Below are 14,744 nucleotides of genomic sequence, written 5' to 3' on the forward strand. Positions count from 1 at the left end.
AGAATTATCTCAGGGAAATACATGGTAGAATGAGAGAGGGGTGTTAATCATTTCTTTATACATCTTATATTTTAAAATATCTGTTATTTAAAATTATTTATTTATAAAACAATAAAAGTGGCAATGAATTTAATAAGCTACTGACTTTAGCTATGCAGAAGAATACATAGAGAAATTAAACTAAGGAGTTTTATATTTTAAAAATTAAATAAGAATGAGAATAAAACAACGCTAGTAGATTTGAAAGTCTTGATAAAAGTTCAGTTTTATAGAATAGATAAAAAATGACTTGAAAGTAAGAATAGGAATCTTGTAAAAATAATAACTATTAAAAATTTAAAAATGTTATCAAATAAATACTTCCTCAAAGTTAAGCCCTGATTATTTTAGCAGTAAATGCTTTTAAACTGATGATTTCAAAACCATAAAAACAGTCCCAGAAAGGAAAAGCCTATAAAGTTTTTTTGTTAATTCCACTGAAATGGAAATATCTGTATGTGTGTCAAATACACACACACGCGCACACACACACACACAGTATGAGAAAGAATACATCCAACACGTTGCTGGGGAAAAGTGCAAAAGTAGAGAACTTGAAACTTTGAGCAATGTTTGGAAGAAAAAGCAGACTGGATCAGAAGGGTGTAGAAACCAGAGAAAGAAAAATATTACACACAGAAAAGAAATGTGCAAACTAAAACCACACTTTTCCCCACTGGAGTCTTCGGGCCACTTAAGCTTGGAAGGGCTCATGCAATTTTTTGAGCAGAAATTGACTTTGAGCCCCAACTTGAAACATATAACTATTTTAATCTTATATACCTTGAATAGCATATATTCATGAACCATAGTAAAATATTTTTAAAATTATAGATCTATAAGGAAAAGTTGGCAAAGCTGTCAATATGATGGGCAACTTCAGCTCTCAAGCAACTGATAGACCAGGCAGCCAAAAACAAAAAAAAAACCAGGAAAGATATACAGTATTTAAACAACACAAAGAAAAACACAATCTAATGGCTGCTACTAAAATAGTTTCCTACGTGTCCATCAGTCGCGAGTCATACAAAGAAAGGAAAGCCGCTTTAATTATTTAAAACAGGGTTGGGGGGATAGAGTGCAAGAAATTGGTTCCACGTGTGAGAGAAGAGTTGCAATGACAGATGGGTTTTGTTGAGCCAAGAGATTAGCAGCAGCAGGAAGCCACCACCGCTCCAAAGCTGGGATCAGTAATAATAGACAGCTTTTTCAAGGAATTTTACCATAAACTAGTCGGAGAGGGATTTGGGGTCAGGGTTTCATTTTGCTTTTTCAAGAGACTTCTCTCCTTGCTCCTGGAGGGAGAGGGTTTCAGCCTCCCCTTGACTGTTGTGGATAGAAGTTTGAGGTCTAAGGGGAGAGCAGCTTAATCAAGAACATATGGAGGTGTGGGTCGGCCTCTCAACTGTCGGGAAAAAATACCTAAATATATTACACAAGAATAATTCCCTGAAACAAATCTGCAGATTGAAGGAGGGGCACACTGTGGTCCCCAAACTCTGCAATGTAGGAGGCTTAACACAGAGACATATTCTGGTTTAGTGGTTGCACTTCAAAGATGAAAAAGGATTTCTTCAGGCATCCAAGCTGCAATATCAAATAGCCTAAACAGAGAAAGCCATTAGGCAGACCTCCAACTTCTCTATGGTGCTGTCAATTATTAGAAGGCATTTGCTACTGTGTTCTGAAGGAGAGAGGGACTGAGAACTACCATGTCAAAAACAAATGTCTTTCCATCAAAACCAGCTACATGGTTTGTGGGGCCCAAAGCAAAACGAAACAAGGTACCCTTAAATACAATATATATTAAGAATTTTGAAATGATGGCAGCAGACCATGAATTAGCCCAAGCATGGGGTACTTCTTGGCTCAGCACAAGATTCTGTGTTACTTCACGGGTTGCGAACTAACAAAGTCAGCCCTGCTTTCAAGTATTTAGGAAACTTTCAGGCTTCCCCATGAAATACAGTGTGAGCCCTTATCAGCAAATTCCTTAATGACAAAAACCTAGAGATGAAATAAAATAAAGAACTTAGAAATGAAGACCCTGCAATGGTGGCGAGCATTGAACTGATTTGTATATAAAATGGATTCTAAACAACTTTGGGAATTATGGCCACAGAATACAATACCGGAAATAGGAAGAAGAATGAAATTGCGAATGCATTCATCTATCCCTGCAGGTAAGCAGTTGATAGTACCTAAAATCATATTGCATTTTTAATGAGTTGCAATGATTCCACACTGAGTGTTTTATTTGTTATCTTCCCTGGTATCTGCATGTCAGATGGGTAAGGTGCTGACGTCTTAACAAGGTTTGGGAAGTACATCTCACAGGTGAGCATGAAAACTCAATTATTGTGCTTCTGAACCACAAAAGAATCTAGAATTCTCTGGAAGAACCGTTCGTTGGGAAACATCTTATAGAATGAAGAAACATTTATGTGAGGATTAAGTGATCTCACTGGTTTTACTTCACTTTATTTTTCTTCTATTAAATTTGGATACGTTACATTTAATCTTTTTATTCAAAAATATACAAATTGGTTTTTACAAAAGTCTGAACGTTAAAGATTATTCATGTGTGATGGCATTTGAATAGTTAAAGTCTGAACGTTAAAGATAATTCATGTGTGATGGGATTTGAATAGTTCACTTTCATCTTCCTCATCTTTGCCTTTTCTGTATCAATTAAATTCTTTATAAGTGTCATGTGTAATTTTTTACAGAAGCTACATTTAATTTTATTTAATTAAAAAGAAGTCAAATATTACCCCACCCAAAGGTTCCAGTCCAGAGAATTTTATTGGTGAGATCTATAAAAACTTCAAGGAGCTGGGTTTCTGTATTTATGTTGTTTGAAAGAACAGAGAGCTAGAAAATTTCCAACTTGTTCTACAACATATCATTGATACCAAACCAAGACAATTGACTACCAAAAAAAAGATAAATCAATCTCTTTGAATGTAGATACAACAATGATAAGTAAAATATTTTCATCTGGCCACACTCTTTTTAATCCAGTAATGTGGGTGTGGATGAGGGTTTGACAAGGAAGCTGTGTGGACATTGAGAACCTCGCCTACTTGTGCATGGAAGTCATGGAGATATCCTCCTCCCCCGTCTCTGACATCTTAAATAACCTCTACTAGAATGAGAAAAATGGAGGCCCAGAGGTGCCAAAGCGGTCACAGTAATGGGCAGAAACTAAATCGGATTGCTTGGGTTCAAATTGTGGTGTCTTAGCTATCACCAGCCTTCTTCAAGAGAGGCCACTGCCATGTGTTGCTAAAAATGGCATAACAAAGGTAGGCAGCGGAAGAAATCACCCAGAGTACAGGTAATAAGGAGTGCATTGCCTGTAGACAGTTTGGAAACCATAATAAAGACAGCTAAACATTAGTGTGCTTTATATTATCATCATGAGTCTGTAGTTTCAATGTCAGCGATAAAATGCTCCTTTGTGAAAAAAATCCATTCCTTCTGGCTTTACACTTTTTAACAAGATTTCAAAAATTATATTTGTTTATGTGAATTCACAGATGACGAAGTGGATATATTTATGGTGTACAATGTGATGGTTTGATATATGTATCAAGCATACAGAATGTTTGAATCAAGCTAATGAACATATCCATCACTTCACATACTTATCATTTTTGTGATTAAAACATTTAAAATCTACTCTTAGCAATTTTCAATTATACTATACATTATTACTAATTATAGTTGCCATGCTACATAACAGGTCTCCAGAACTCATTCATTTAGTTCAACTAAAACTTCATACAATTTGAACAACATTTCCCCGTTTCTCTAGCCCCTGGTAACCACAATTTCATTACCTATTGTTTAATAAACACTGTGCTTTAAATGAAGTCAATTCAGAGATCTTTCATTATACAGTCAGCCCTCAACATCTGCAGAATTAGCTACATGGTATTCTTTTATTATTTTTTTTTTTTATTTTTTGAGAGAGAGTTTTGCTCTTGTTGCCCAGGCTGGAGTGCAATGGTGTGATCTCAGCTCACTGCAACCTCCACCTCCCGGGTTCAAGAGATTCTCCTGCCTCAGCCTCCCAAAGCTGGGATTATAGGCATACACCACCACGCCTGGTTAATTTTTGCATTTTCAGTAGAGATGGGGTTTTGCCATGTTGCCCACACTGGTCTCCAACTCCTGACCTCATGCGATCTGCCTGCCCCATGGGATTCTTTTCAAGAGTAATTTGTACTGGTTGGAAAAGTTTGAGTTTGCTTCAGGAGTTTTTGTGTCATCAGCCTCAGTGGCACCACACATTTTGTGTTTAAGCTGTAAGCTAGAAACAAATAATGATAGTACAGTGATTATAATGACAAAGAAAATTTATATTACCCCAATTCTATCAATCTATGTGATTTCTTGGACTTTTTATTTGGATTTAAAATTTGGATAGCCATATGTAAAAAAATAAAACTAGACCCCTACCTCTCACTATATACAAAAATTGACTCAAGATTGATTAAAGACTGAACTGTAAGACCTGAAATTATAAAAATTGTAAAAGGAAACCTGGGAAAAACAATTATAGACAACCGTCTATGCAAAGAATTCATGACCAACAGTGCAAAGGTAAATGCAACGAAACAAAAATAGACAAATTTAACTCAACTAAAAAGCTTCTGCACAGCAAAAGAAATAACACAGTGAACAGACAACCCACAGAATGAGGGAAAATACTTGCAAACTATACCTCTGACAAAGGACTAACATCCAGAACGTGAAAGAAACTCAAACAGCTCAACAGCAACAAAAAGAGCAAAACCCATTAAATAGTACACAAAAGATATGAACATTTTGCAAAGACATATAAATGATCAAATGAAAAGAAAATTAAAAAAATGTTCAACATCACTAATAATCAGAGAAATACAAATCGTAACCATGACGAGATACCATCTTACACCATTCAGAATGGATATTACAAAAAAGTCAAAAAATAACAGATGCTGGCGAGGATAGGGAGAAAAGGGAATGCTTATGTACTGCTGATGGAAACGTAAATTAGTAAATGTAAATATAAAACCCCTATGGAAAACAGTATGGAGATTTCTCAAAGAACTAAAGTTAGAATTGCTATTCAATTCAGTAATCCTACTCCTGGGTATCTACCCAAAGGAACAGAAATTATTATAGTAAAAAGATACGTGTACTCATATATTTATTAATGCAGTACTCACAATAGCAAAGATGTGGAATCAATCTAAGTTCCCATCAATGAGTAATTGGATAAATAAATATTATGTTTATATATATATATATATATATATATATATACACACACACACACACACACAGACACACACACACACACATACACACACACACACACACAATGGAATACTACTCATTCCTAGAGAAGAATAAAATTATATCTTCTGTAGCAACATTGGTGGAACTGGAGGCCATTACCTTAAGTGAAATAAGTCAGAAATGGAAGGTCAAATATGGCATGTTCTCACTTACAGGTGGGAGCTAAATAATGTGTACACATGGACATAGAAGGTAGAATAATAGTCTTTGGAAATTCAGAAAGGTGGGAGAGTGGGGGCAGGTGAGGGATGAGAAATTACCTAATGCATACAATGTGTGTTCTTTGGGTGATAATTACATTAAAAGCAGAGAATTCTTTATTATGCAATACTTCCATGTAACAAAACTGCAGTTGCATTCCCTAAATCTATATAATTTTTTTTAAATCTGTGAAACAAAGAGCTCACTAAAAGGGTTATATTTTTATTTAAATGAATGTTTTAGTTCAAATATGAAATATATTCATTTTATTTCATGATTATTACTAACGATAATTTTGCAGTACAGAGACAGAGGTGGTTAAAAAAAAAAATGAAGAACTCTATCCCAGGTGCGAGATACTCCCCTGATGCTGACTCCTGTTTTTTTGTTTTTTTTGAGACAGAGACTCTCTCTGTTGCCCAGGCAGCTGGAGTGCAGTGGTGCCATCTTGGCTCACTGCAACCTCTGCCTCCCAGGATCAAGTGATTCTCCTGCCTCAGCCTGCAGAGTAGCTGGGATTACAGGCATGCACCAGCTAGTTTTTTTGTATTTTTTTAGTAGAAATGAGGTGTCACCATGTTGACCAGGCTGGTCTCAAACTCCTGACCTCAGGTAATCTGCCCACCTTGGCCTCCCAAAGTGCTAGGATTACAGGTGTGAACCACTGAGCCCGGCTGACGCCTGTTATAATGGGTGGCATGATAAGGCAACCCCCAGGACAGCAGGCAACCTGGGGCAGAGCCAGAATCTTCCAGGCATGGGCATGTCTCTTTTCCTTCTTATCTCTGGCAACAGACATCAGTACTGGTTTCCTGGCCTGAGTAAGAGCCCCAAATGATCACAGAAAGAGGATGAAAGGGAAGAAAGAAGGAGTTTCTCTTGGCTAGTTGGATGATGGTGAGTATCCATAGCAATTTGGATTTTATGTGCAGACTTCTGCTTCTGGCATAATGTGGATGTGAACTTACATTCTCATCATAAACAAATAGAAAGCCAGAATAACAATTGAGGCAGCTATATTCAGATGCTGGACAGCAGGAAGCTCAGGTCTGTGATCTCTGAGATGAGAAGGAATGAGGAGAGACACAGCTTTTTTTCTTAGACTTTCCAGAGAGGGGCCAGATGAGAGTGCGGTGGTCTCCCTGAGATGCGGCAACAGAGATGAGAGTGTGGGAAAGAGGAAGCCTCTGCAATTTGTCGGGTAGAGTAACAGAGAGGATAGTGCTGCATGGCTCCAGACTTATGCATAGGGTTCCCTTTTAGGCTGAGTATTAAGTTTTGTAAATGTAGGAAACTCTATGAATTGGCCAATTATCAAGGAGCTTTCAGCTGAGCAAGTCTTAGAGCTCACAGAGGACTAGAGAACTTCAAGTTCCATCCAGCCAGAACACTGCACACCCAGGACATTCAATAAAGACGGCAGAGGCGTCTGGCTTTGGTGGTGGGGCTGAGTTAGTCCTACAGTAAAGGTTATTTTAAGTCCACCGTACAAAATTTAAAAATCAGCCTGAAAATCATCAAGTGGACCATAGGTAACGTTAAGTACCTTCTTAAGCAATGTTCAATATGCTTTACAGGAAGCTAACAAAACTTGGAATTCAACGAGACGAAGTCCACTATGTCCAGCATCCAATACAAAAATACTTTGTAATGAAAATCCTTCCCATGAAAAAGTATCAGACCCAGATGACTTCATTGTTGAAGTCTATCCATCATTTAAAAAAGAAATCAGGCCAGGTGTGGTGGCTCACGCCAGTAATCCTAGCACTTTGGGAGGCAGAGGAGGGTGGATCACTTGAGGTCAGGAGTTCAAGACCAGCCTGGCCAACATGGTGAAACCCGTCTCTACTGAAAATACAAAAATTAGCTGGGCATGGTGGTGCATGCCTGTAATCTCAGCTACTCAGGAGGCTGAAACAGGAAAATCGCTTGAATCCAGGAGGCGGAGGTTGCAGTGAGCCGAGATCGCACCATTGCACTCCAACATGGGTGACAGCAAAACTCTGTCTCAAATAAAATAAAATAAAATAAAATAAATAAAAAACAATCCTTCACAAATTCTTCAGCAAAATGCCTCACTTTATGAGGCCAACATACTTGCACAAAAAACAAAAACCTTATGGGAAAAGGAAACTGCAGACCAATATTCTTCATTAAATAGACACAAAGTCCTTAACCAAGTATTAGAAAAATCAAACCCAGCAATATACACATATTTTATATTCATACAAATATATTCTCATATGTATATACACATACACACAGATAAGTATGTGGACATGCACACATATAAACATGCACACACCAATGTTTATGTTAAATTTTTATATATTAATTGAACTTTACACTTAATATTCATATCAGTCTCATATACATAGTATAGCTTTCTTACAGTTATAAAAACATGAATAAGACAAAATTAATTGGAAAAATATTTACAAATTCTGCATCTGATAAATGATTCATGTAAAGAATATATAAACAACTTATGTAACACAGTACTAAAAAGATAAACAGCCCAATTAAAGAATGAGCAGAGGATCTGAGTAGCTATTTTTCCAAAGTAGATAAACAAATGTCTAATGAGCACGTGAAAAGATGCTCAACATTATTAGTCATTGGGGAAATATAAGTCAAAACCACAGTGAGAAATTGCTTCACATCCATTAGGATGTATATGATCAAAATGTCAGGTAGTAGCAAACATTGATGAGGATGTAAAGAAGTTAGAACATTTACACACTCCTTGTGGGAATGTAAAACAGTGTAAACACTTTGGAAAATAGTCTGACACTCCTCCAAAAGGTTAAACACAAAGTTATTATTTGACCCAGCAATTCCATTTCTAGATATATACCCAAGAGAAATGAAAACATATATTCATACAAAATCTTGCACATCAATGTTCATAACAGCATTATTCATAATAACCAAGAAGGTAAAATGACCCAAATGTTCATGAACTAACGAACAGAGAAACAAAATGTGGTATACACATGCAATGAAGTACTATTTGACCATAAAAAAGCACTAAAGTACTGACACACGCTGCAACATGGATGAATCTTGAAAACATTATGCTATGTGAAACATGTCAGTCACAAAAGACTACATATGATATGATTCCATGTATATGAAATGTCCAGAATAGACAAATCAATAGGGACAGAAAGTAGATAAGTGGTTTTCCAGGGCTGAAGGGATGGGAAGGTTGAATTTTGGGATTTTTTTGGAGTAGTGATTAAAATGTTCTAAATTGTACTGGGCACAGTGGCTCATGCCTGTAATTCCAGCATTTTGGGAGGCCAAGGTGGGCAGATCACCTTAGGTCAGGAGCTCAAGACTAGCCTGGCCAACATGAGGAAACTCTGTCTCCACTAAAAATACAAAAATTAGCTGGGCGTGGTGGCATGCACCTGTAATCCTAGCTACTTGGGAGGTTGAGGCAGGGGAATTGCCTGAGGCTGGGAGGTGGAGGTTGCAGTGGACTGAGATCATGCCATTGCACTCCAGCTTGGGCAACAGGATGAGAGTCCATCTCAAAAAAAAAAGTTCTAGATTAATTGTTTCACCACTGTATGAATATGCTAAAAACCATTGGCTTGTATACTTTAAATAGGTGAATTATACGGTATACAAATTACATATTAAAAAACTATAATAAACGAATACCAGAAAAAGAATGGAAAGATTGTGGAAAATATTGGAAGATTCAGAGACTGTGGATGAGTAAATAAAGGCAATCGCTGTGGAAGGTAGTTTAATATTACAGAGAGAAAGGAAAAAAATTACATACCCTATGACGGAGAAATGCCACTTCCACGTGTGTGATCTAAAGCAGTCCTATCCCATGCATGATTAGATAAAGAGCTTGTATCAGAATGCAAACCAGGGTAACTTCCTCCCCTGAGAAAGACTTGCTATGAGATGTCAGGTGAACTGAAAGTGTGCTTTGGGACACGGTTGATGCTATTTGGTCACAGATTCCTTAACTCTCCATGGACTCCATGGACTCCATACGTTGTACATGAACAGCCAGTTTGTGGACTACCTCTCAATCAGCATCAGTCTAGAGGAACTTGAGCTTGTGCACAAAGAAATACAAATGGTTAAAGCATGTTACAATGGGCTAAAAATTAGAACAATCTAATGGTCCATTAAGTGAATTAATAATTGAATTTTGAAATACTGATTTGATAGAATACCATTTAGTCACTGAAAGGAAACATATATTTATAGATGAAAGATCCCAAAATATATAATTCTGAATATAAAAAAGATACAGAATATATATATATCATTTGCATTATTAAAAATTCTTACAAATTAATACTCATGTTCCCAAAAACAAATATATATTTACTTTTAATGGACTAAAAATATATATATTAAATACATGACAAAGGCTACCTTTGGGGAGGGAAGGGTAGAATTCAAGCTGGGAATAGAGAGCAAAAGGAACTTTGATTTTGTTCGTAATGTTTATTGTATTTTCTTTCTAAAAAAAGATTTGAATCAAATGTGTCAAATGTTAACAGCTTTCAATGATGGGTGGTAGGTTTATGGATATTTGCTATATTATTTGTACTTGTCTATGTTTTTAAATTTCTCAAGAAAAACAACACAATAAGGTGACTGTACTTTTAGTAAATTATGGCTGCATGTTACCCAGATATCTGCTCCAGTTATACTGAGAAACTGGAAGTGTGAAACTCTACCATCTGTTAAAGAAATCTTGACATCCATGGGTAGCAAAGAAACATCAAAAACTGATGTTAAGACCGCATGACAGAGCAAATATACTTGAAAACATTTAGATTATTTTATTAAACAATGAATACTAGAAACAAAACCAGATTTTACTGTAGAATCAGAGAGGATGATGTAGACATTTGAGGTAAAATTATCAATAATATTGATTAAGGTTTTATATGTGATTATTCATTGATTTTTCTGCTGGGTAGGAATAAAGAGATTTTTTAGCTGAATAAAACTTGTTAAAAGTACAAGCTGTTCTGAGGAATTCTTATGTATATTCCAGGCTGTTATTATAGGATTAAAGTGTTAAGTGTGGGGAGGAACACAACATTTGAAGAATCTCAGCTCAAAGGCTCTCCCTCACTAGAAATGAATTGTTATTCTGACTCATCTTTTGTGCAGACCAAATTCATTAACTTTCAAGCACTTGCATGGCTGCGAGGTTATTTCCTTGCTAAACTTTTGTGCTGGAGACACATTGAGGACAGACTATGGAGAAAATTTCCGAAAGTAGGTGCTTGCTGTGTAAATACTTCCCTTGATAACTGATGCCCCAATTAATACGTAATTGTACAGTCGTGTAGTCATTTTTTCCTTAAAAAGTGATTGATGCACTTAAGCTTCAATTCCAGCCGTTGGTTTACAGCAGATCCTTATACAAAGTACAAGGTAAAATATTGATCTAGATAAACTCATAGGTATTAGGCCTTTCAGATAAAATAAAATTTTTGCCTTTCTCTAGTAATTCAGTTTAACCAACTTTTAGTCAGTCTTTACTAGGTACCAGCTACTTTATAAGGCATGAAAATTACAAAAAGTAGACATTTTATTTCCTACCTTTTAGGGAGTTGTCAAAGAGCATGGAAGACAGATATGTAAACATATTTATAATTCAATGAGATGTTTAAAGATGATATAATTATAAACAATTCTAAGCCCCATGAAGACAGGAGCACATTTTCCTTTCTCATAGCTCTATTTCAGAACTTAGCCTAGTGCCTAACGCATTGAATATACTGAATAAGTATTTAACTTGTTGTCTTAGTCCATTTGGGCTGCTGTAATAAAATACAAGATACTGGATGGCTTATAAACACAGAAATTTATTTCTTACAGTTCTAGAGATGGGGAAATCCAAGATCAAGTTTCCATCAGATTCAGTGTCTGCTGAGGGCTCACTCTCTGCTTTGAAGATGGTGCTGGCTTGCTGAGTCCTCAGATGGTGAAAAGGGTGAACAGACTCGCTTGAGCCTCTTTTATGAGGGCACTAATCCTGCACATGATGGCAAATTCCTCATGACCTAATATATAGGACTTAAGAAGAAATCATTTAGGCAGATAGCAAGGGAATAGGAGTCCTTGGTAAGGCTTTTCTTTGGGAAACCCCTTCCCCTATCAAGGAAGCTGGTTCTCTTTTTCCTCTCTTCTACCCATTAAGCCTCCACTCCTAAACTCCTCGTGTGTCCATGTCCTAAATTTTCCTGGCAAGGGACAATGAACTCCAGAAAACGTAGTCGCTTCACTAACAAACCCCCAAAGGCCCCACCTCTTACCATTACCATTTTGGGGAGTGGGTTTCAATGTACGAGTTTTTGGGTGACATAAACATTCATAGTATTGGTGACATAAACATTCATAGTATTTGTAAGTGAGCAAAAGTACTGCATACTAGAAAGTGATTTTGATAGAAGCCATTTTTTAATCTTACGTTATCATGGCTAATTGGTTAATCCAAAAGTTTCGTTGAAATGAGTAGCCAAAGAAAAGAAGACATACAAGCCTTAAGCATTTAAAAAAAAAAATCAAATTTTAATTTTTTTTTCATTTTTCTTTAATCTTTGGAGAAAGAACCAAACTTTTTTTGTGTGTCCAAGCCTACCAATGGGAAAACAGGTCTCTTTCTTGTGTAAACTACATTTTAATGTATTTTTCATGATTTTCAGTTTCAATGTATTTATAGAGCAGGGAACCAAAAAAGACCATAACTTTTAGTTCACTGTAGTCACCCTACAGTGCTATTGAACTAGAACTAAGATTGTGAATGTTCCCAACACAAAGAAATAATACATGTTTGAGGTGACAGATTTGCTAATTATCCTGATTTGATCACTATACATTATACACATGTATTGAAATAGTACACTTTGCCCTATAATCATGTACAATTATTTTGTCAATTACAAAAAAAAAAAAAGATTCTCTTGTGAAACATCAGAGTTTCCTATCCCTCTAGATTTTGATTGTTTTGGAAACGTTCAAACCTATTTTGCCTAGTTAGTTTTTGAACACCTTTTTGTGTGTTTCTGAACTTAAGTCTTCATGGAATCTTCACAAAAGAACATTCAAATTAGCTTTCAGAGAGACATTGAATATATCTTTTGCCCACGCACATTTTCTTGGCTTGGGTAAGCATCAGTTAAATTGTATGATTACAACAACAGAAACCACTTGTATAAGTGTTTTGAAGTGACTTTTAATGAGCCCACATTGATTTAATGGGAAAGCCAGCTGGAGCACTGCAGAACATCCTAACAGAAGCCTGTATCGGGTGTTCTGTGGGCAGTTTACAGAGCAAGGGAGATGGCTGGCTAATACAGAGAGTTTAGGAGTGGGGATTGTTAAGAGAAACCATGTATAATAATACCAGAAGAGTTGATGAGAAACCAAATTTAAAAGATGGTTATGATTTGCTAGGTAAAAAAGAAAGATAACTCTTCCAGAGAAGGGAACAACTCTTGTAAAGACACAAAGGTTTTAAGTAGGACCATGTTTAGGGGAAAGCTGGCTTATTGCTATATATCCTTATAAGCGTTTTCTTAAGCAAGTACTAATAGTTGCTTTTTTCCAAGAGAGAAATAACCAGGATTATCAACCCAGTCATTATTAAGGTGATTAACTAAGATAATCAATATAGCTGCTGTTTACTGGAACCTGTTATTGAACGTAAACTTTCTAGAGAGTTGCCATTTGATTTTGCATGAGAATAAAAGGGGGGAAGGAACAAAATGGGGGAAGGCAGGGAAGATGGAGCATACATAAATGGATTTAAAGCAAAATCTTTTTATAAGCATAGTCCTTACTTGCATGATACCACACTCCTGGTAAGCTTATTAAGGGCTCTTCTATTTCATTAAAGTTGAAAGAGCAACTTTAGTAATTATTTTACTTATTCATGTAAATATTTATCACACACACATAGATTCAATCCCTTTTTAAAACACAACTTTGTTTTTGAATATGAACATAAGGTCAATCATAAAGTAATAATTTTCATATTGTATTGTAAAGATTATAAATTATCATTATATTCTAAAAATATACCTAAATTTTCATAAATAGCTTTCCCCAGAAAAATGATATATCACAGAGGGCTCATAGAAGTCATAGAATTATTTTCAAATTATTAACAAACTATAGAAGAATAAAGATTGTCACTGAATTTAAAGTATTTTTTTCTTTGAGAGGTTATAATTTTGTTTTTTAAAGAGGGAAATTCATGAGGTGACTGAAACCTTACCACACAGATTGTTAAATTTTTAAGCTTTTTTCTCAGTAAATTTTTCTCTTAAGATGCTTACATTATCTTTTCAGAAATCTTTCTAATGTTTCAAAGAATCTAGTTTTTGTAGTGGGTTTTAGTAGGCCCATTTCAGACTGTATGAAAATATTTGCTAAAATACCATGGAAACAAACAGAAAACCAGATTGTGGAAACAAATCTTCATTAAATAGTCATTTTTGCTTTTAGACTTCCTTTATTACAACTAGAAAAGATCTGTTTTAAAGCTTTCTTCCATTATTTATGGGAAAATATTTTTACTATTTTGTATCAAAGTAAAACATGTACATGTTCCTTAAAGTCAAAATTTCCTATCAGGCAAAACAAAGATTCTCTTACCTGCCGATTTTTAACCCTCACTTTAAAATCTTTTTGCTTTTTTTGGAATTTATCTTATCTTTTAAAATAATATTCTCATAATGTTATTTTATTTTTAAATTTTAGATATCTATATATTCTTATTATGCTAGACAAGGTTTTTTGTTTCGTTTTTTTTAACTTTAAAAAAATTAATTTTTGTGAGTACATAGTAGGTGTATATATTGATAGATGAGATTTAATTTTCTACCATCTCTCCATTTTCTCAAAATAATAATATACTTATTCAGTCAATACTTATAGTTTCTATTATGACATAAATATTACTCACAAGTAGCAATATTGTGTGTGTGTTTTTTTTGTCTGCATGTCTTTTTGTTTTTATCTAATGAATAAAGTGTGGAGGGTTTTTTTTTTCTTTTTTGTTTGTTTGTTTTTTGAGAGTGAGTCTCACTCTGTTGCCCAGGCTGGAGTGCAATGGCATGATCACAACTTACTGTAGCCTCAATCTCTCAGGC

General features: G+C 35.4%; 1 non-coding gene across 1 annotated transcript; it reads right to left on the reverse strand.

The window, feature by feature from the left end:
* Positions 1 to 2,320: 2,320 nt before the first annotated feature.
* Positions 2,321 to 2,422, reverse strand: LOC119471494. The gene has a single exon (XR_005200564.1). It is a non-coding gene; the product is annotated as a small nucleolar RNA U13 (small nucleolar RNA).
* Between the last annotated feature and the right edge of the window lie 12,322 nt (positions 2,423 to 14,744).

The sequence above is a fragment of the Cebus imitator genome, unplaced genomic scaffold (genome assembly GCF_001604975.1).
Source record: "Cebus imitator isolate Cc_AM_T3 unplaced genomic scaffold, Cebus_imitator-1.0 Scaffold62, whole genome shotgun sequence".
NCBI classification, from domain to species: domain Eukaryota; kingdom Metazoa; phylum Chordata; class Mammalia; order Primates; family Cebidae; genus Cebus; species Cebus imitator.